At 39.3% G+C, this 21745-nt stretch overlaps 1 protein-coding gene across 1 annotated transcript in view; it reads right to left on the reverse strand.

The window, feature by feature from the left end:
• LOC103141432 (gamma-aminobutyric acid receptor subunit gamma-3-like) overlaps nt 1–21745 on the reverse strand; it is an 82677-nt gene that overhangs the window by 59590 nt on the left and 1342 nt on the right. The window lies entirely within an intron of this gene.

Raw genomic sequence — 21745 nt, forward strand, 5'->3', positions numbered from 1 at the left:
TTAAAATACCTACTGCTTTAACAAAGTGTGAAGTCAAAAGAAATGTCAGGAAACTTTAACCAAAACATGAATTAGTTTGGATCCTTCTACCAATCTTTAACTTCAGCCTCCATTCATGCATCAAAAACATTCATCTAAAACCAGAGAAGTTCAGTTTTATATTCAAATGTAAACTTATAAAAACGTTTTTTAAAACAAAATCATAAAATTTGTTTCCTCGCCGATATATATAACAATGAAGAACTCAATATTTTTAAATTTAAAATACTGTGTTTGAAACACAAAGGTTAATCTTCGCACAAAATATGAGCGCTTCTTAGTGGATTTAACAGCATTTCTGAGATGCCAGAGATGGAAGCTCTTGAAATGTGTCCCTCTTCTCTTTCCATACAGTCGCCATTTTTTGGAAAAACTAGACGCCAACGAAGCAAACAGAATTTACTACAAACTCACAAACAAGCAAATCCCTTTTGACTAAAAGTAATTATACTAAGTTCACTGTAAACCAACCATCATTTAGTTTAAGTTTCATGTTCAAATAAAGATAAATAGGACATTTAAGGAGATAATGTTCATATTTTATCCCGTTCTGTTTTAGCTCTGAAGCAAGAGAGTGAAAATCTTGTCGTCCAAGCAAATATTTGGTAGAAATCCAGTCGTCTCCAAATATTGGCCTTTCTCCTTGCTGGCTTCCCACCAGCAGTCATTGACTCAGATACAGAAGCTTTGCTTGCATAGAGATGAATGAATGAATAAAAGATTTCTTGAACCTCTGCCTTTTTTGATATTTACACCACATTAAATTTCCATCAGATACTTAACCCGCCCACACCGTGAAACATGGAGGTGGCTAAAACGACATGAAACGAATCCCCATCATCATCATCATAATGTCAGCATTTGCAATATTGAAATTTTTTTTCTATTATTGGGACAAAACAGAAAAATATTTGTAAAAAAAAAAAACAACCTCATATTTTAATCCAGAAAACGACCTTAAACACACAACCAGAACTACAGTGGGAAAGGTTGAGGTAATTTGATGACCTAGTCAAAGTCCAGACATCCTGGACTTTGCTCAATCTGGACAAACTCAGATTGAGCTGTTTTACAAAGGTCAAGAGTCCAAATATGCAAAGTTACTTACTGCTTTAAATGCAGAACCTCAAGTTTGTGTTGAAAGAGTTCAAGCGGTGTGAACACTTCTGTAGCTTAGCTACAGTCATCAGTATATAAGACGAAAAGTTTTTTGTTATAGCCGATGTGGAGCAATTGAAAAATGATAATGGGATGTACATCAGTGCCTCAGTGGTTATTATATCACAATTTGTTCCCTTTATAGGATCCCTGAAGTCCAGTTTGACATTGCTGATTAGTCTCACTATATTCTTGTCTGAAGTACTTCACAATTAATCCAAGCCTATCGCTGTTTTCTAGTCTTTAGAGAAATATGCTACCAACAAGATGGAATAAATTATTTTATGTTTGTGTCATTATTCAAGATAAAAATAGCAGTTCGGTTAACTCTCTGCGACTCCAGCTGCGTCACTCTAGCAATGTTTCTCTGCTTTAATTCTCAGTTCACCTGGCGCTGAATTACATACTGACAGACTTTTACAGAAACAAATGTCCTTAAGAAGAAGAAAAAACGTGAAGTAGATTTGCACAGTTATGGGCAAATTAGTATCTAAAACCAACTAATGGCAGCAAAATGGGCAAAAAAGTGTCAATTTCCTAAACTGTTCTGCAATATTAGTGAGACTGAGATGAAGTAATTAAACCGATTTGGCATGCACTTTGGAAATGGTCCCAAGCTCCTTTTGGGGGTTTTAGTTTCCCTCCTCAAGAAAGAAAAAGCTGGCCCGCTTGCATCAGTGTGTGATCGTATCGCCGACGGTAACACTTGGAAACATCAATCAACACTTTTTGCACTTGTGAGACCGTAAAAGGAAAGCAGATAAAAACTTAGACACACTTTCCGGCTGTAGCCCGTTCACATGTTGGCACATGTGCATCATTATACCGCCTCTTCCAGCCAACCTCCCCACACTGTAACCATGGAAACAGACAGCAGCCATCTGGGTTACTATGATACGGGAGGAAAAAGTAAGACCAAATATGAGCCAAGATCTAAAGTTGAATAGGCACTTTTTTTTCTGAATGGATTACCTATTTCCCCCCTTACAACAACAGCTGCATCTTTCAGTTAATTTACAGGCAGATATGATCCATTTACTGCATCTCGTTGGGACTTAACCATTGGGGCTTTATCTGCCTCCAAGAAATGCTTAAATAAATAAAACGGCATGTGCGTGTGATGAACAGCAGCCATCTGTCTGTGCCATGCAGGATGAAGCCGAGGCTAAAAATGCTTTCCAAACGCTGGTCGACCCGCATCTGTAACATTTCTGAAGCACCTCACTACAAGGATGAGCTCCAGCAAGCCATCTGCGCCGTTCAGAGACACATTACATGCAATCACCGGCGACTAGGATACCATTTTCCTTCACATGCAGGCAAGGCCGCTAGGTTTCACTCCAATATGCTCAAACTCAATTCAGGCAACACTTTAGGTTCGGCAGTAGATTCAGAGAAGATGGTTGTGAAGATTTATGTTTCTTGCAAACAAAAGCACAGAGCTGGAGAGGTGCGGTGTATTACTGAGGCATTATTGCCAAGATAAAGACTAGAGGTGCACCGACTGCAGTTTTCTGGATAATCACAGACCTTTAAGCCAGCCAGCAAGTTAAGGAACACAACAGATTCTTACAAATGGGAAACACCACAAAGCAAGACACCACCATATACAACAAACACATCAAAATCGCAATAATATCTCAAAAGACAAGAAACGTTCCGTCTAACAATGTAGCAATTGTAATTGTTTGAGTGCCAAGAAGCCCAAAAGGTTTACTTTCACAGTTGCTCCTGCATGTCAACATTTGAATAACTTGTAGCAGCAGTTTTATTCCCACATTTTATACCTCTACAACCACACGTAATTTAAATTGTACAGTGCAGCTCTTTACTGCTTGACCCTCAAGGCTGTGTTTTATGAGACCCAGAGAAAGCAAAGAAAATATGCAACAGAAACCTTCACTGGTTTTATCGAGGAGATAAAAGGCGACATCGGCTGCTGGTAAAAACTCATATTCCTTTTGTGAACGCACAAATAAGAAAAAAGAAGAGAAAAAAAAGTCATTTGAATCCCATTGAAAAGACTTCCCCAACGGACAGATATTGATCGACAGTGTAGGTTTGTACACAGCGCTTTGTGTATGGGAGTGCGTGGGGGAATGAATGAGGACACACTGTTCGACTCTGGCAGACTGCGTTCACCTCACCAAACCGATGTAATAGTTCTGAGACGGCAGGATATTTCTGCTCCTTCAGAGGTTTAATAAGGAATCATGTAAAGGGGAGGATCTTGCTCCGTATGAACTAACACCAGGCAGGCAGGGCCACGCTTGTTGCACAAGCTGCTTCTATGAATTAAGGAAATAATAATATTGCCTTTTCCCATGTTTACTCACTCTCTGCCAAGCCAATAAAATTACTTGGAGTTATTTTAATTTAGCTTGGATCTGTGTTGCAATCTATTGACAGGAAGCTGAGAATTAGATCCAGCTGCAAAAAGCAGTTAAGTCTTTGTTGGGCATTAATGTGACACATTTATGTCACTTTACACAACAAAGCAAAAGTGGGGGGAAAGAAAAAGAAAGTACACTCCTGTCACAGCGGGTGACGCTGTGCAGATTTAATTAGACTTTGTGTCCATCAGGTAAACAATGAATTATGCATTATTTTGCTCTCCTGATGCAGTCACAACAATGGAGACCGCCCGATCCCAAACAAGCCGGTGCGGGGGATGAAAATTTCTGCTTTTTCAGACTTTCAGAAGAGCTGCCACCTGCTGACACGCGTTCGCAGCATGAGACAGACACACACAGACAATCCCCGTTATTCTCCCTGCATGACATTAACTCAAGTCCCCTTAAAGTGCCCACATTTCCAAAAGTTAATTGAAGCAAGGATGAGAAATGCATTGCATGTAGTGTTCCTACAACGGGTTTGCAGTACAAACTTGTTTGCAATATCCGTTACTGATTGAATACCAGTCAGGGTTGGATGCTGTGGAAGGTAGAATAGTAACTAAACAAATCTGAAAGCTTAAACTCTATACATGTTGTCAGAAAAGTGCAAGGATGTAAAGTTCAAAATGTAGTGTCATCAATCTCTCCTTTAGTCCACCTCTAACATCTACTATTTTAAACCTGAAAAAAAAAGTTGGTTGTTCCAGTGGGATTTTCTATTTATTTCCATCTTTTAGCCATACAAGTAATGAAACATCAAAAGGATCTCTTTTCAAATCTTTAATAATGCCAGGCAGAAACATGTGGTTGCTTTTTGCAGATTTCTCTCCCTGGTTTAAGCTGAATATTTTCATCTTAAACTAATAATAGTGTAACAAAAATATGTGATGAAAGCTGCCAGGGCTCATGTTATCTATGTTATCTATCCACAATGATGTTCTGTGATCATTACTCAGGGTTAAAGAACTGCACACTGAGAAGCTAATTGATTTCTGATGTGTTTGGGGAAAACATTTCTCATAATATTTATTTACTTCTGAGAAGTTAGCCTGTGCTATCGTCTGCTGGTTGTTAAGAAAAGCACTGCAAACTGTAAGGCTCCATGGTGCAACTAAATGTTGCATGCATTACTCGCTGGTGATACAAGATGGTTTTATACACACACAAGCATGACAGAATGTTTCAAGTCAGCATGTGAGTTTTTATTGAGTTGCAGTTATTGGAAAAATCAAAGGAGGCTACATAAGACCAACAGGATGGATTTTTAACACAGAAATAATATGTCTAGGTTCTGATCAACACGACCGGAAACTGTTGGGGAAAAAATGACTTTAAAGGATTACATCGCTGTCGTGTGTCAGGTACTTTCCCACAAGCATATTTGTGGGAAATTGGGTGGAAGGAAAACATGTCAAAGAATATGCTACACAACAAACAGGATAGCCAACTTCCAGACTTTTGTGAAGCTATTTGGAAGGACAAGTCTGGGAGAAGAGTGGAACATCATAGAAAAAACTGTTTTCTAGATCATTGAGAACTTCCAGATTGTGTAGGTGATTTAGGACATCTAAAATCATCTGCTACTGCATTCTTAAACTTGTTCAACATTGGAAGCAGATGAGTGAAAAGCACAGCAATGAGAAGCCTTTTGGACAACCTTATGACAAGAAGGTCAGCAAAGAAGCGACTTCTGTCCAAGAAAAGCCTCCTGGACAGACTGCAACTCTGAAGGAAGTACAAGAATGGACAGCAGACAATTTATCCAATAACTCAGCAGTCTGATCGTTCAAGGCATCTGGGAAAGCCAAAGATCAAGTTTTACCTAGAACCACAGCCAGGACAAAACAATAGGGCCTAAACAGCTGAGAGGATCTTTATCCAAATATCTACACAAAAATTACACAACTCTGACCACTAGGTGATAGCAAAGTGCTTCCCGGATGTGTAAATATGCATTCAATGGCGTTATTGGGAAACAGGTTCCACCTTGTTTGCGTACAGCAGCATAAGGCGAATTAGCAGACAAACTTACTCAAATTTTGGACCTCTAAATTGGGAACTCTCCACATCTTATTCAACTCAAAACCTGTGGTCAGTTCTCAAAGCAGAAGCCAACAAATCATTCCCAAAAACTAATGATACTGGATTCACTATGGGTGAGAATTTGGCACATGTTCAACATAAAAACAAAAATAAAAATTGTGTTTCTGCAAAAGAAAGCCTCCAAAAATGGTCCTTTAGTGCAACTAAAGATGTGTAATCATAAGATCTATAAAAATAACCTTGGTGTCACCACCAGACATTCTGGTCTTTAGGTTAAAGTTGTCAAAATATATTCATTTTTGTGCATTTGATTTAGTCTAGTTGTATAAAAACTTTCCGCATGATTTAGTTCAGTTGTTTTGTGGAACAAATCGGAGGAACTGTTTTTGTTAGATATTTTTTCAATGCAAGGATTATGTCGTTCATGCTTGCAGCATGTTGTTAAGTTGTTTATATTTAGTGAGGCAGTGAAAATATTTAATGGAGGCACACTTTGGGAATATTTTCACAGGAAAACAAGTTTAAAAAAAAGAGACAGATTTAACAAAGTGCTTCATCTCATTTGTTCTCCACCGTAATGCAGCTGAAAAAGAAAACAGACTCGACGAGAAAACCAAACCACACAGGTCCAAGCACTGCATCTTATCTCTTTTCACATCTTCAAAGTTCATCCGCACCTTGCAAATCCCCGGCTAACCAGCCGTGCTTTCGCCGGAGTGGAGCGGACCCGGGACTCACAGATGGAAATCGATTTAATGGTTAGAGCTCACAGGGATGGGGAATGTGTCAGACATGATCCAAGCCCAGCTTAGTCTTATTACTGCCCTAATGCACTTCGGTGTGGTATCAGTCCACCACTTTAAAGCTCCACATGATTACCTGGCCATTCCTGTGTGGTTTCTCATTAGCACGATACATTGAAGGAATGAGAGGCGTGGGGTTTACCGGGCCCGAAAAGCTCTCGTTGGAGAAGAGTTCAAGGTAAATTCCTGGGTCAAGGTCTCTGCAGATTTTAAAGCTTTGATTTGCAAACATATCTGCCTCAGGGCTGATTTCTATCTGTTAAGCTTCATACTATGACAGTTTCTGTTATGATCCTCTGCAGATGTCACCATGGCAACATAACGTTTCACATACGGTGTATCATGGTAGATATAATGATGCTGTAAATGACTGTAGTCTGAACATTAGAGATATACCAAGTACTTGATTTTAGACTCAATCAAAAGTTACAAAATGAAGATATACGATATTAAAACTATGGTTTTTGGAAAACTGAATTCAGTTTCAAAAGCCAACTGCAGGGCTAACATGGCTTACTCAAGGTCAGAGTTCATGAGTCAACGATAAGAAAAATTGAAGAGTTAAAACATGAAAAATACTGAAAAAAAACAACAACAAAAACAAGAAAGCGTGTTTCACATTACAATCCCCCATAACTATCGGGAAATTATTCCACGGTCCGACGCGACAAGACTAGGACTTTCTCTAATGGTTGAATATAGCATTTCAGAAAGAGATTGCACCAGCAGTCAAACATGACGTTTGTTGTTTAATGCTTTGCTGCTTCAGGTGGAACTATGAATTGTGCTCAGCCAGAAAAACATCAACAAGTCTACCCCTGAATAATTTAAAAAACTGATAAAGGTTAGAGTGATGTTTTGAAACCCAGGCTTAGATCCAAATTGGATGCTGTAGGACAACCCACAAAACCCCCCAACGTGGGTGAATTAAAACAAATCTGAATTCCTCCACAGCGACTCATTACCAGCTGTCATAAATGGTTGATGGTAGTTGTTGCCGCCTTGGGTGGCACAACCAGTTACTAAGTTTAGGTAGCAATTACTCGTTTTTCCTCATAAAAGCTCTCAGCCATGTTATCCCTGTTCGATATTAAACAGTGTGATTGGAAGCGAAACAGAGAAAGCAAAAGCAGGAGCAGTCTGCAAGGTAGCAGATATTACCGCATGGCAACAAACCTCTAATAACTCCTAGCAGTTTGTTTTCTTCTGCATTTTCACCTTAATCTCACTGCTAAACATAAAATCGTGTACAAAGCGAGATGATGGACACAAATTGGGAAGGACTGTCTCGACACTCTGCAAAAGCTTTAATGCATGGAGGTTTGGTCCTCTTGCACATTTTCTAGGTGCTAGGTTCCCAAAAGGAGAAGTCTGAAATTAAACTGCAAGAGCAGAAAGTGCTTAGTTAGTCTTCTTGCTGACAGCCGTGTGACTTTCATAGTACAAACTTTCTTGCCTGGTAAAGCTCATAATGATGCTATTTATGACAGCTTCACAAACCGCGTGCGAAGACTTATTCTCATTTAAAAGGGTGAACATTTTGCTTAACTTCTGTGCGGCTCTGCTGATTTATCTCAAACAGGAATGTGTGGATGCGCAGTGTGGTAAATAGCCGTTGTTCAAAGACATCCTCAACCAACACATTGATTTTATTTACCAAGAACATTCACCGGTTTTCCTCCTGAGCTGCATCAGAGAAAGTTTTCTGTGTAGCTACACATCTTTAAAGTGCTTAAATGTTCAGCGTATTTAATAGGTCTGCTGACAATGTTACATACATGGCTTTATTTTTTTTTTTTACTACAAAGTTTAATTCACAATGTATGGAGACGCAAACTAAAATTGAAAATGCATTCCCTCAGTGATTTCACCTCTTGTGAAGAACTGTACACCATAGAGGTAATTACCTCATTATTCAGTCCTCAGTCAACTTTAATTTCCTCAGTATCAATGCTCAGAGCTTCCACAGTTCATTCCAAAATACAAATACACATTTGCACAAAACTCTCCAACTTTAAAACTGTATCCATGTCTACTTTTTCATGCCCACATGAAGCTTGCAAGAAGAAAAGCTTTTTGCTCACCAAAACGAATAAATACAAGCAGAAAGGCATTAATCACCACAGCTACACTCATCAAAGCAACTTTTAGACAGAAAGCAACTCCTTTACCATTCTGACAACAGCTAATAACTTCAATACAAAAACACAGGAAAGCACAGCTAACTACTAGCCGAGCACAAAAATCTCACTTTCTTACCCACAATGCCGTTTTTAAGGCAACCCTGTTTGCTTAAAAATAAAATATTCAGTCCACAGCATCTCCAAAGTAGCAGCAAGCAGTATTTACAAAGTTCTCAACTTGGAAGTAAATGATTGCCAAGGAAGGCGAGCACACTGAAAAACAGTTCTGGTCTGCTAGCTCACCTGGCCTCCATTGAATCAAACCTGACAGGAAGTAGCTTCACACCAGGTTGGTCAAACGGCTTCGTTCAACACTCCACTGACCACCAAGCGCAGTCCGAGGTCTTCAGTTGCGTCTTCTTTAGTTGTAGGTGTTCCTTCAAGGTGTCCTTTCACTGGTTTTCATCCAGCAGCTTTTAAATCCCTCCAAAGCATTCCTTCCAGGTCTCTGTCCTTCTCTGCAGCCACTCCCAAACTCCACAGGTGGAGCTCATCAGCCTAATCAAACTGGAACTTTTCCAAATGATGCATTCGCTGCTTCAGGATATTTTAACCCCGATAGAGTGTAGCTGCACTGTTTCTCAGTCAAAACAAGTCCAAAGTGTAGTAACTTTTGTTATTACTCTTACTTGTGACCTTCAGTAACGCAGTTATTATTTCACTTTGACATTTTAGACTTAACACTCACTAAATTAGAAGTAGTTTGCTCTGAATATTATCCTTTGTTGTTGCGCTGCTCTTTAAAACAAGTTGTAATAACTGGCTAATTATTCAGGCTAAAGTTGGTCTCTTAACAGAAATGCTACCTGTAGACACGAAGTAAGTATAAAATGGGTCCAGTCCTACTGCTAAATAGTAAGCTATGAACTTTTTGACTTGTGTGAACTTAGTTTTCATGAGACCATTTACACAGAAATGAGCCCAAACAGTGGCAAAATTCAGACACAGAAAGATCTTTATATGGCTCAATATAATGGAGATTTTTAGACCGTTGTATTATTGGTGTAAATATAAAAAAAAACACCATGTCCTTTTAATTTTTATAAATTGGACAAAGGAAAGCATTGAAGGTTTATCACATCATGTAGCTGTCAATCTAAATTATCAAACTTTATCCCAACATGTTCCAGACTGAGATCCAGAGCTGGATAATTGTTGTGCTCCATCATCATCATTAACATCATTGTCTACAGCCTGTATGTTAAAACAAACTTCGGCGCTTATCTAAACACATGCTCGGCATTATTAATGCGTGTTTGCTTTGTTGCAGACCAGCTGCTGCCTGCCTTCCCCCCGCCCCCCCACAATGCCTGGAAGGCTAAAATAGAAATGTACAACCAACTTGAATTCTGGGTAATGTAGGAAGATGGTCGTGATGACAAACGGCTATCTTTGGACTACGGAAAACTTAGTTTGCACTTTCAACCTTCTGCGGACAATGTTGTAGGGCGGATGAAATGCGAAATCAGCGAAGCGAGACTCCAGGATTTCTGTGAATTAATTTCCTCCAGCGAACGGGCGCGCGCTTCCGGAGTCGTACTTGCATCAAAGAGCTTCATAAAAGGTTAGCAGGATAAGTGCTGCTTCACGTGTGTGTTTTTTTCCCCCCTAAATTTGCATCTTGTGTGAAGCTCCCACCCCGTGGGGCACTGTCGGCTCGGCTAACCTGGACGCCTCAGATGTGAGGAGGAGCGATTGCCAAGACTCTAAACTTCTTTTCATCTAACAAAATGTCACTGGACTTGAAAAATTGAAGAGGCTTGTGTGCGGTTTGTCCTTTAAGCTGCTGTGGTGACACCGCTGTGCCAAATGTCGGGTCTGCGAAGATGAAGGAGAGGAGGCCAGCCAGGAAAGAGTTGCCACCAAAAACCAAAAAAAAAGCCAAGAGAAACATCTGAGTCAGAGGTGCAGAGGGCGTCTATTTAACTGTGTCCAGGTGTTGTTATCTTTTGGGATTGTCCCAAAATGCAGCTGGTAAATGTTAGGTGGCTCTTTAAAAGCTGCCGATACCGCAGGATTAATCACTCCCAAAAGTAACAAATATATATTTAACTGGAAATAAATGTGTTAAATAATATTGTGATTGATTTTTTTTTTTACTTTTTTCTTTTAAATATCCTTGGCAGTTTTGTTAGATAAGTCAAACAACTTCTTATCCTATCAAATGATCTTAAAAATGCATAAATTATAATATGACGTGATGATACTTAAATGTTAACTGAATTTTTCTTTTATTTGAATCTCTTTTATGAATATAATTTGGGAATGCTGAAAAGACTGCGTTTTAATGCGATTATAGAATTTTATACAATGACTAAAGTGATGAAATCTTGAAATGTAAGCCTGTCTTTTGCATGAAAGCAGCTCCAGTTTTGTTCAAAATTCCAGTTTCCTACTAGCAACATTCGCCCATGCAGTCACCAGTTTGCTTTACCTGCAAGCCTAGCTTGCTAAAGAAAAAGGGATCGTTATCTCCTCAGTCTTGCTCAGTTGCTCCCAAACGTCGATGTAACAAGGCACGTAATTTACAGAAACAAGTCACTTCAAGCCCCAACTTAACCAAAGATGTAAGATAAATCAATGTCATTTAACGTGAAAACTCTCCACTAACAAGCAGCGGATCAACAACACAAATAAGAAAAGGGCAAGCGAAATAAGACAACCACTAAATATGAGATTCTCTAGATCACAGATTAACACTTAGAATAAGAAGAGGGGGGTAAAAAAGACTTTAAACCTGCTCTCATTTTTCTTGTTGAAATGACATTTGTAAATAATGGATGTCTGAGAAGGTTTTTTTTTCCCCCTCGACTTCCAGGCAGTGGCTTGCAACCGGGTGCAGGTAAAGGCTGAATATAGGCTGTAAATATTTCATTTAAAAAGAAAAGCAGGAAGAACATTTACTGACTGTGTTACAGCTCAAACCAGAAGTTTACTTACACCTCTTTTCTCGCAGTCTGAAGGCAAACCAGACCAGTGTACGTTCTCGTATCTAGTATCTAAGACTTGATTCTGTTTTAAAACGATTTAAAGATGGATTTTAAAGCTGCTTCCTCCTTTTCAGAAGCCAGAAGATATATTTAAATGTAATTATTACAGCTATCAGTGCATTTTTTAATTCCTCCCACATATTCTTGCTTGTTCTGATCCAGCTGGGTAGTCACAATGATGAGACCGACACCCTGTTAAGAAAATAGTAAGCCAATTCATTAACTATGTAATCATTTGAATGCGAGGCGGTTAAAAGGCATTTCAATCGGAAAATTGGTAATTACCAAAGAGGACCGCATACAGTTTTTCAAAATGAGAACATGCATTGCTTTACATCTCTAATGAGGTTCAGGGCTACTTCTTGCTGTTAATTGAATCTGCCTCGAGGAAGTTGTTGATCATATCGCTGTTCCAAAAAGAAAACAAAGCAGAAAATAAAGAATCACTCAGGTTGCCACGGATCCCACGGAGGCCAGGAGAGAGCAGCTCAATCAAATTACCCACAGGCCTGTCTGTGTGTTTGTGATTTGAAGTTTTTAACTTTCTAATGGCAAACACATTCTGAGTATTTCTTCTAAACTCGGTCAAAAGTTTTTTGGTCTAAACTCAGTTCCACGGAGAAATGATGGGGGGTCTGTGACTGAAAGGCAGGTCCGACACTGCGCGCTCGACAATCGGTGCAAAGTGACATTTTGCTACATTTCCTTTTGTTGAACCTGTTGGACCAAAGGACCAAAAGTCTCCTGGTTAGCTAAGATGCAACTTTGCAAAACGAAGACCTTTCTCTTGAAAGATATCTCGTTATCTTGCCAACCCTTTCAGAGACTTTTTCTCACTGTCCTGTAACAAACGTTAACCTTCAACAAGCCAAATCTTTGTAACTTCTCTTATCTTTGCTGGATCTGAATTCATTAGGACTTTGTCACATTTTCTTTTATGAATAATCTTTCAAATTGTATAGAAACTGTCTTCGAACACTTCCCACACTGATGGGCAGCAGAAACACTTTCCAGCTTGGCAGTGTGTTAAACATTTTCCAGAAAAGCACGCTGCCAAAACTCCTGCTTTTGCAGAGCCAGTCACTCAAATGATGATCAAATAAAAAGAGTATTTGGTTGTAACCTTCCCTACTTGATCACACAGAAGTAGAAAGAGTGTACTTGGTTATTCCCCTGACCGCACCAATAGTCATATATAAATCATGAAGGTTTATTGGGATATTATGTGCAGTCTCATCGAAAAATCACCATACTGCGTTCCACCAAAGACCAATCAAATCTGCCGTGACTCCTCACTCGGATGTATGAGATTTTAATATGCGATCAAAAAAGTGGGTCAAACTTTCACTCGAAAACTGCAAAATCGCAAGCGTTAATATGCACATAACTTTAGGTGGCCAGGCACAGACGTTGACGGCAAGCAGAGGGAGGTTTATTGGATGAAAAAAAATTGAAAAGTGGCAGGATGATGGAGGGAGTAAGAGATGGGCCAAAAGAAGAAGGTGACTGAATGAGATGCAGAGAGTTGAACCAGATGGAAATGGAGCGAAAGAGACAGGAAACAGCTGCAAAGTAACAATGTCTGAGCAGATTCATGTAACCCAGGTGTAAATTTTAAATTCCATTCTCTCTTTCCACTCTCTGTCCCCTTTATCTATCAAATCTCGTGATAGTTCAAACGTGCCATCATATGTGAACAGTAAGGTACCTTAAATATTTATTGAGCACTTGTTTAGATTAATGTTTTTACATTTCATGTCAACTAATTTATGTGGTGCATGTTTATTGGATTTTTCATGGATGTAAATTGAACTTTATATTTATTGAATATGCATATTGACTGAAAATGATTGTTGGAACTATTTATAGTGCAAAGAGTGCCATTTATTGAAATTGTGTGCACACTAGAATGTTTTGATTATTGAGAAAATGGTCCTGTTTTATTCAGGCCAGCTGAAGGTCCAGACCCAGAGCCTAAAGGAAGGTTTGCACTTGTGGTGCCCGAAGACTCCTGCTTCTCCTGCCAGGCTGGTAGGAGGCTCCTTGCAGCCAATGAACAATTTTGTCCCCACTCTGATATGACTTTTGTCAGCCCAGGACCTGCACTGAACCAAGCACTTTATTAGTAACTTGCTTGGCACCCAAACCAAGCCCAGCTTGGGGTGAAAGAACTGAAGAGTGTGGGTTGTTACTTATAGAACTGTGGGATTGATTAATGCTTTTTCTCTCTCTCTCTCTCTTTTGTGCATTTTTATATGGCCATTCGGATGATTTCACTGATGTAAATATGTACATAATTGTTTCCACTATAAATACAAGGCACTCGCAACTGCAAACTTCCAGTCTCTGTCTGCTCCTTCTTAAGACGTATCTTATCTTCTGAGAAATTAGCCCATTTGACATTTTTATTCATCAACCATTTACATTGATTATATTGCAGCATTTTTTTTTTTTTTTTTTACAAATATGTTACATTCGGATTTCTATTTCTGACTCACACCTGGCTTTCATCTGAATCCCTCTGAAGTCCTCTTTAGTGACACACACACACACTCAAGAGGCGCAGTCTCATCTCTGGACATGTGTACAATAAACAACAAAATGCGATCACAAAAGAATATATGAATAATAGCTCAAATAAAAACGGCTTCTGAAAGGCAAGTGATGTCTTATTTAAATGTATGAACTCTCCGCCTGGCCACTGGCGGATGTAATTGTTACTGTCAGACATATTTGACAAAGCAATAACGGCAGATATGATTGAGGGACCTGGCCCGCTTCGGTGTAAATCAATAACTTGTTAGTTGCAGACAATTAGCGCCTTCGGTTGCAGTCGCCACGTCTGATCCCACACAGAGAGGATCTGGATCGGGTCCGCGGCTGAGTTCAAACCGCATATTAGCATGCGGCATGATTCTGCATTGTGTTTATCCTCCAAGTGTGAAATGAGAGGCCGAACTTTCAGAGAGGGGTGCAAAATGGATGTGGACACCAGAGGAGTTGTGTTTCTGGTTGTAAATGTGGAGAATTACAAGAAATCCTTGGAGCATAAATGTAAAGTGATTTAATTATCTCGCTCATGAGTTATTATAGTGATTTCCCTTTATGTCCCTGTAGCAAATGTCAGCTGCTCTACCACAGATTACTGTCCCTAACTCAATCAGCATTATTGCTTCTCAAAAAGGCATTCTTCTAGTGGTTTGGATTAATATTTTTTTAAATAATCGGCTTGCAAAATGAGGTAAAGATCACATAATACTATTTAGTTATTGTTTGTTTACTATTAAAAGTAGACAAATGCTTCTTTTTTATAAGAATGAAATTTGATAAGACACCAAAAATGACTGAGACTCTGATTGACTTGGATGTCAAGATTAAGGTTATGTCAGTGGTTTAATTCTGATTTTTATAAGAGATTTTAATCTAAACGGAGAGATTAAGAGGACAAAGGGGAAGAATGTTTCACTTTCAGTTTATTTTAGGAAAAACATTATATTATAAGCTCATAAGTGACCTTAAAATGTGTGTTTTACTAAAGTTCATCGTAGGATGCTTGACAGTTTTTCATTCAGTCATTTTGCCGCCCATTGACTGTCAACTAACTTGCTACATCTACAGCATATCAAGAAAAAAACTCTTCCTAATGTACTCAAGACAGTTTGCAATTTGTCTGTCCGCCTTTGTGAACTGTGGAAATTAAAGCAAGCGGTATGATAGATGTGTCAGTAAATTAGCTTTCCTTTCTGAGTTTTTTTTTTTTATAGTTTTTTGACCACACACTTTTAAAGCTTCTCTCGGATGGTTCTCTATGGCTCCAGTTCTCATGGGCACAAAGACTTAAAACTGCCTTAAACGTATCTTTTAATGCACTAGAGGGCTGCTACATTTTTAGTCTTTAATTAAGCTCTTTGAATAAATCTGCCTCCCAAACGCTGGATGTGTGTCTTAAGAGCACAGTCAGCATCTCACTCCAGCCCACTTCGCCTTCGATTCCCCACGGGAGACGCACGCACAAAACGGTAGCGCACGAACACAGCCGCGCGCATTTAAGCGCAGGATCACTAAGATCTCCCACAGTGATCACACACTCTGAACCCAAAAGGAAAGTGACACAATAGGGGCACCAAAGCATCTCATCTCCATCCAGTCTGCGCCGCTTCTTATCGGCTAAGGTGCGGCACGACACTTGTTCTGCTCTGCTTGTTCTGGGGGGAGGAATTTGGGTCGCTTTTTTTTTTTTTTTTCTCTCAAGTGGACCAGTCACCCACTTTATATGAACATTAAGTTCACAGCTGACTTCACAAGACTGGAGGAGACAGGAGGGAAACAATATAATAGCCCTGTAATGTTGTGGTATCTTGGATTTCTCTAGTTTAACTTCAAGCCCGTTTAAGTTTTAGCTAGTTCCAGTCAGTTATTATGACAGCAAGATAATATTTGCTGTCACTTCCAACAGTTTTTTTATAAGTTAGACTAACCCTATTCTTACATTGCCAGCTAAAAAATGTTTTATTGAGCAACAACACTTTTTAAAAAAAATGTTAAATTCTTTTTTGCATCCATCAGTTCAGATATACCCAGCATCCTTTGTTTGATTTGAGCTAACAAAGTGATTTATCTAACTGGTGTGTTTTGCTGCAACATGAGGCTATAAAACAGAGTTATGGCCAGTAAACACAGAAATATTGAACAACAGGAAGCACCCTGCTTCCACAGCCACCAGCTCACAAACAAACCCAGAAGGTTGCTCACATTTGCAAAAAAGAGATAAACAGAAAAGCCTGTTTGATTTGGTGTATTTCGCTGTGTGTTCGGTATGTTTGAATAGGTAGAGGACTACTTTGATTTAGAATAAATCCAGGTTTATTTGGGAGATGAGCCGAGACTTCGGTAGGTGCCTGTTTACACGAGCGTGCGAGTCACCCTGTGTTTTTCTCTCAGATTTGCTTTCAGCTGAACCCTGTTGCTTTTCCAACGTCTTTATTGTCCCAGTTCTGTTGTTGACTCGGCGTCATCTCCAACTGGGTTCTTTTGTGCAACATGGACACACACACACACACACACACACACACACACATTGCCTCACGTTATCCTTCCAATGTATTAACATTTCATGGGCGACACTGAGGTTTGTCAACTGGATCTCATCAAAATTTCACCCTTAATTATGGAAGCAGAGCTGCGCAGAGATTCCCCTCCTGAGAGGTGAACTACAAGAAAATCCAAACCGAGGAAGCTGCCAGGGAACCAAAATGCAAAAAAACAAAAAATTCAGATTCGGCTTAAGTTGGGCATCTCAAATATTCCGAGAAACACAAACAACAATATGAAAATAAGCCCAGCTTAAGAATGGGGAAATTAACTCAGGACTCCAGGGTGGTATTATGTCATTTTAATTACCTTCAATGCTATATTTAATATATTTTTTATGTCTCGAAGATTCTTTTTATTAGCTTAAGACTTTACAATAGCAATATAAACAAATTAAAACCACCTTTGTACCATTTTGGCTCAATATAATAAAGTTCATGTAAGTTCTTCTTTAACAGCAGAAAGAAAGAAACACTGAAAGCATTAAACTAGAATGTTTCTAGGTTCTTATCTTATGATTTTGTGAATATCGACATTTCATCTTATTGCTTCAGCTTACCAGCTCTTTCTAATTGCATAGTCTTAGATTCAGCTCATTGGTTGTGAGACCTAATAAGTCTCTATTCCTATGGGACTGCGGGTTTCTTTTCTGAACATCAGACCAAACCCTAGAACAGCAAAGCCTTCGTCCAGCCAAGAAACTGGACCCAGCTTTCAGCTGTTATAAATGTTTGGCTTGGATCGCAAAGGTTTTCAAAGAAGGGCTTCGTGAACACCTATAACTTGCTAAGCACCCTTCAGGGACTTTCATCAAGCGCGTCACCCGGTTCTAAATCCAATGTGAAAAGTCTCTGATTATCCCAGAACCCAGTAGCAGAAAACATCCATTTTTATAGCATTTTTTTTAGAAGTAGAAGTGGAAATAGTTCCAGCTGAGAGAGGGATTCAGGGTTCATTTTTTCTCTCTGCCAACGTTTAACTCAAATTTAACGTCACCTCATTAAATCTCAGATCGATAACATTTAGAAACATGATCTTTCTCTTGACATCTAAGAGTCAAGCAGACTCTTGATACATTTTTATGTCTTTAAGTATAAAACAAGCTCCTGTTCCACTCAAACTTTGTCAAAAAGAACAGTGTGTACCTTGGAAGTGCAGTTTGTCTAGTACACAGTCATTCTGTCTTAATTTCTTCAGCATAATTGATGTTGAAGAGACTTTTCCCCCTATTAAATATTAAACATTAAGTCAAAAGCTGCACCTTTCTTCTTTAAGAATATAAATGGTACACATTTCTCTATGGTTAAGTCAACATGTACTTTAGCTCAGTACAGTAAAAGAAAAGCAGATGATGCCCACTACTATCAGGATTTTCTCCTGAAAACTAAGCTGCCTTCTTTTAGTCAGAGTCCGTTTATTTTAGTAATGTTCAAGGGAAATGTCATCATCTGCCGGACTAAGGTGAGGAGGGACCACCGAGCTTGTTATCTGCACACAGTCGAGAAGCCAAGCAGGAAACTGGCACCTCGTGAAGGAACAGTTGGCGCTGAAAAACGTATTCTGTTTCTGGAAGAACGCATGCCATCATCCAGATGATGTGTTACTTGTACAAACAGATGGAAAAAAAAAAACTAATTTCTGCATCAAAACACAGAATGTTTCACAGTAAAAGGTTTGGGTTGCTGAACTGTTCCGCCTTCAGTTCAGATCAGTCACCAAACTCAAACCAATGAATGATAAATACTAAAACAAGAGGGGAAACGTGTTGTTTTGCATTTTTCTTCTAAAGAATACAACATTTATAGTTTTGCTATAGCGGCATTTTTGATTAGGAAAAAAAAGAACCCTGTCAGCAAATATGAATGCCAGCATTTTTTTTTTCCAAATAAAGGAACATCTTTTTTAAGCATTTATCTTTGCTGTTGTCTGTACCAGTCTGAGTTTCTCAGAGTCTCCTAACTTTTTTTTTTTGGAAACAATGCTTTTTGTTAGTTGGCAGTATCTCCTTTTGGAACACATCTCATTAATCAAGCCTGTGGTTACATTTAAGTAGCCTTTGGGAAAGCAAACACTGTAGAATAATGATAAATGAAGTGCATCTGTGAGAAAAGCTATAGTAAACATAAATAAATTTAGTTTATCAAGTCGTTTGAGTAGCGCTAGCTTGATAATAGCTTTGGCTTTGTGGTGGTTTTGGTAACTCATTACCAAAACTACTAAAATCAGTAAAAAGGGTGAAACATCCAAAAGAGTGAATACTTTATATAGTCTCTATATGGAAACAAAAACGAATGAATATCAGAGTTTTTTTTTCTTCAAATATATCAGCTAAAAATGACTGTCAATTCTGCATGTTTTCAAGCATTTAGGGTTATATTTTAGCCTGTTTGTAGTATCTCTCTGTATCACACCAGTGCCCTTTAATAAAAATTCACTTGGGTTACGTTAATGTGCGTGACACAAATGCATGTTTTGCCACCGTCATTAGTCCGCCCTCCATTTAAAACTCATAGGAAATCCTGAAATGTGTTATATAACCTTTCTTACACAGAGGCTGTTTACTTAAGCTCGGTGTCTTCTCCAGAAGCTGCAGGAAGCAACGCAAGCAAACAAAGATGAAACAAAAACTGTGCATAATCCTAAATTTTAATGTAGGGCAGCTCCCAAATGGTTTCCGTATCGGATTCTATTGATTCCGACTAAAACATAAAATAATGAGGCACAATAAAAGTGGTACGAGTAACAAGCCCGACTGGAATGTGAGAAAAGTATTGAGCCAATGCCTACATTTGCAATTAGAGGCCATAAATATCTCGCAATCATACTAAAGCTGAGTCACCAGCAGCCACAACCTGCACTCAACACTCGGGAATCCATGTGACAAACGATGATTTCTACTTGCTGAGAACGGAGCAGTAACAGCATTCCGTACGGACGGTCATCACCGGCGGTTTTTCCAGGCAGCGGCCCACCAGTGAGAACACACCAGGTATCAAACCAGTAACCAGTTTTGATTAGAAAGGCCTCAGAGAAGCTCAGAGCAGTGATTGCATTGCAAACATGGTGGAAACGACGCGAGTGCAATCAGCGGAGGATTTGAACTGGACGTTGCCAACTCTGCTTCTCTCCCTGCGAAAACGGCACAAAGCCGTTTGATGAGTTTCAGACTGAGACTGGAGGAGAAGACCGCCGGAGTCTGGTTTTCAAGAAGGTTTTTATTTGTAAAAATATGTATAATTGCCCTTTGGGATAAATTGTCCCACACTGGTTAGTATCAGTGTGGGACAGAAATGAACTTTGAAGTGACACCACAGCTAACCAGCTCTATTTACAACCTGTTTTACAAACATTCAACTTATTTTAATGCTCCTGTGCTAAAATGGTTCTCTCATTCTAATTTCCTTTCATTGGATTATGAAGTGAATTATTCGCTTTCTCATCTGCTGCATTTGAGTCTTTCAGGTTCTCTGCAGGCTCTGCTAAACGCAAGACAAAGACTGGAGATTCCTTCGGGTGAAATTCAGAAAAAAATGACTGTGCTGTCATTTGAAATTGAAGATTATTAGTTATTGAACCATGTTTCAAAGCTTAGAAGTTTCTAATTTTGAATTATGTTGCCATATTTGATTGGTAATTGTAAAAAAAAATTCCATTATATTGCAATTGTAAAACAAATCAGCAAGTGAAAAAAAAAATATCTTTTTCAATATTTTTGAAATGACCTCTCAAGGGTAAAGAGATTATTCTTTCATTTGCCCTTTTCTACCACAAGAGGCAGTAAAATGAACCACTACCCATGAGTGACTTTGGTAGCATGCTGAGGTAGCATCACCTCAGTGTCTTCTAAATACCACCACCAAGGTTTGTGTCGGACATTTTGATATGCAATCTCAGATATGGTTTGGGAGATGCAGAAACGGTAGACCCAGATTCAGGATGTTGAATCTGGGTCCTTAATTCACTCACAATTTTGGGCCAGGATGAGGTAGCCATTGAAGACATAGCTACAGTAAATACAAAGCCCACTAATGGCTGGGTTGGACTACGTATAGCCCAAGGTGCTAAAGGCTCTGGATGTTGTGGGGTTGTCCAGACATGCCTCTTCCAGATCACAGGGGCTGTGGAGTGGTGGACCAGAGCGTTGGTCATCATTTTTATTGAGGGGAACCAGAGACTGTGCTCCAACTTTACAGTTGTCACTCTTCCTAGTCCCTGTGGAGATGTTCAAGGAGGGTGGTTGGAAAGAAAACTCTGTCCAATCATCAAAATCATTCCTCTGACAAAGTTCCTGAGAGAGCTACGAAGGTTTGGTCGTCCGTTCTACTTGTGTTAGGTGGATTATTGCATGTCCAACCCAGCCATTCCTCTATATTCTTGGAGAAAAAGGTGGTTGGGCTCTGCCAGGGCTGTCCTTCATCACAAATCCCTTTTTTTGAGTTCATGGATAGAATCTCTAAGATATGGATTATGTCCAGAAGAGTAGGATCCCAGATGCAAGTGGCTAAATTGACATTCCACGGCAGGTTGGCTGGACTGAACCTTAGAGGCAAGGTTTGAAGCTCAGGCACCCAGGAGTAACTCAAAGAAACACCTTTACTCCTTCACATCTAAAGAAGTTAGTCGCCGTGGTTCGGGCATCTCCCTTTGGACGTTTTTCACCCATGTTCCACTTAGGAAATCCTGTGATAGATCCAAAACTTCCTGGAGAGAGTATATATCCCTACCAGCCAAGGAATTCCCCATGAGTACTCGAGAGTGGGAGGCGAATGTCCGCATTTTCCTCTTAGACCTGTTGCCCCCAACAACCAGTGGGATCAGCAGAAGACAATAGATGGATGGGGGAATAATACATATGTTGTATACACCCATAGCTTCAAGGGAAAATGGCTCACTCCTGCCCCTTGTGGCAGACAAATATATGACAACAATAAAAAAAAGTTGCAGTTAGTGGATATTTTTTTCTTTCAGAAATAAAAGAATATTAAGAATTCAAGATTTGGTTTGAGACAAAGATTCCATTGATCAGACCAATTATCACAATG

Source organism: Poecilia formosa, unplaced genomic scaffold (genome assembly GCF_000485575.1).
Source record: "Poecilia formosa unplaced genomic scaffold, Poecilia_formosa-5.1.2 Scaffold83, whole genome shotgun sequence".
In the NCBI taxonomy this organism is placed as follows: domain Eukaryota; kingdom Metazoa; phylum Chordata; class Actinopteri; order Cyprinodontiformes; family Poeciliidae; genus Poecilia; species Poecilia formosa.